Raw genomic sequence first — 2,683 nt, 5'->3', positions numbered from 1 at the left:
CTTTCCGGTTCGGAGCAGAACCGGTGAATGACCTGAAGTAAAGTCCTCCCGGCACTGGCGTTCTTTTCTTAAATGCTTTAGAGCAAAAGTAGGCTGTTAAATACTCCTTGACCTAACTGAGTATCTGACTTAGTACCCACTGCAAGAGTAAATATTGCATTTAACAGATGGCCATACCAGAAGACTCCCACTTTATTTTTATTAGTAATCAAAACGTTCACTCCCTCTACTCCTGTATTAGTACAATGATAAAACTAATACTAAACAAGTACATGGGTCAGTGCAACAAAGTCACACGGCAATGCCATGAAAAAGGGTTTATTATCTCCATTTATACAAACGAGTCAACTAGTCTCTTAGAAGTACTGTTGGTTCTGTGTATTGCTTTGAGAAGAAAGGCCACCCTACAAATAGAAATCAGTGGTGACCACATTACTCACCAGATGACCTGGTCTTCTACTTCAGAAATGATAAAGGCCACCAACGACGGCTTTCTACAATTTTAGCCCAACTGCCTTAACCCAAGCCCCACAAATTACCTACATCCACACCCAAGCTTATTAGTTTTCCTTCTGTCTCAAAGACTGGGTGTCCCTGCTCCTCTCCAAAGTGAACCTCTTGACTGTCCACTCCCTCCTGTGCCCCCCTCAGCATGATCGTGTTTTAATTCTTTTCTGTCTTAAATTTTTCCTTGACTTTAAAACCTTTCTAATTCTTTTTCCATCCTAATTAAGCTCTTGAAAGAACTGTGTACCAAGAACAGCATCAACACCCCATGAATAATTGTAAGATTAAATAAATCACTCTTTTTAAAAAAAAATTATTATTTGAAAGAGAAAGTGACGGAGAGAGAAAAAGCATGAGGGGGGAGCAGAGGGAGAGGGAGAAGCACATTCCCCACCCAGCAGGGAGCTGGATGCAGGGCTCCATCCCAGGACTCCTGGATTCCAGAATCATGACCTGAGCCAAAGGCAGATGCTTAATCTGAGCACCCAGGCGCACCCCCCCAAATAAATAACTCTTGATTGACTGAATGTATGTTCTCTTCATCTCCGTTCCATCAGTTTCTACACTCTGAATTCCGACCAGGGTTCAATGCATACCATATCCACTATGATTATTCTAAAATACACATCTGAGCATGTCGCTTCACTCTTTACTTTCACTGGCTCTCTCACTGGCTCTTCAGAGCTTTCAAGAGAAAGATTAACATGATCTTCAAGGCCTCTTTACTCTTGCGTACTCAGTCCCTCCATCTTCAAGGTTCAGAACTGTCTTCAGAGTTCCCTGATTGTGTTCATTGATCTCTGTTTTAATGAGTACTGTTTCCTCTAAACTTCTCACTGTTTTGCTTGCCCACTCCCTTTGAAAATGAATTCAAGAACATGCTTGCAAGTCCACTCTCAGGTATTACACACACATACCCAGCAGAAGTCTGCATACCATCTCCAGAATGCCTACAGGCCTCCTTCCACTTCCTGCTCACTTCAGCTCCCCTGAGTCCTCAGTTTCCCCTCAGTTCAGTTCCATTCAGAAGCTCCTAATAGTCACCTATGCCCCTAACTTGACATCAATATTGAGACAACTTTTCATTATTAAATATTTCTTTGGTTTCAAATGAATACTATTATAAATAAGTATCTTTTTATAAATCATTGTGTCCTTACATACTTAGTTTAAATCCTTAAAAGTAATCAGAGGTGTGAACAATTTTAGCCCTTTTGAAACGTATTGGCAAGTTGCCTTCCAGAAAGAACTTAGGCTTAGGTATCATATTGCCTGGGATCAAAATGCAGTTCTGCCACCCAGGAAGGCCACATTCAGACTTTCATGGGTCCCAGATGCCTTTACCTTTGTGGGTCTCTTCCTCCATAAGATAATATTAAAAATTATATTTATAACTGCACTGATAGAAAGATAAACATATTAATATTATACATGAAAACATTTTCTTCAGCCGTTCCCTTCTGATTTTAAAAGAAATTAAGACATTTCTATGGGCCCTAAAATTATGGTAAGCCTGAGGCACTGTGCCTACTGACAATTAGATAAGTCAATTTTGCTGCCACCTACAAACTAGGAGATTTGGCCAAATTCATTAATCTGACAGTGCCTCAACCAGAAAATTGGTATAATGCTACTACGTGATGTTGTAGCGAAAAGCAAATGAATTGTGACAAATAAAATTATCTAGAATTATGTGGCACATAATAAATTACTGTTGTTATATTGTTATTATCAATTTTCCTACAGCACTGTTTGAGAGTATATGAGTGTCCTTCTTTACTGTGCTCAGGTCATCATGGTATATTTTCATATGTGCAAATATGGTATCCCACTGTTAGTCCATTGTTCATTTTCTTATTGGGGTAGTCACAAAAAAAAGGCAGCTGAAATATAATATAGATATTGATCCCAGATGAAATGATTGGCCTTTTCTATTTTTGTTTTCTTCTATTATTTTGTGCTTCACAAGTCCTTTCCCATCCTGAGATCCTATCATTATCTGTCTTTATTTTTTTCTATTTATTTGGTAATTTCACTTTTTTTTCATTAAATAATTTAATCCTTTCAGGTTTATTTTGGAATGATGATCTATTTTTTATTTTCTCTAAGTAGTCTGTGATCTTCCCCAGCTTGTTTGTTAAAGAACCCTTCTCCAACTATGATGATTTTAATTTTT

The sequence above is a fragment of the Neomonachus schauinslandi genome, chromosome 4 (assembly GCF_002201575.2).
Source record: "Neomonachus schauinslandi chromosome 4, ASM220157v2, whole genome shotgun sequence".
Taxonomy (NCBI): domain Eukaryota; kingdom Metazoa; phylum Chordata; class Mammalia; order Carnivora; family Phocidae; genus Neomonachus; species Neomonachus schauinslandi.
The sequence above is the reverse complement of the archived record's forward strand: the minus strand, read 5'-3'. Positions refer to the sequence as shown.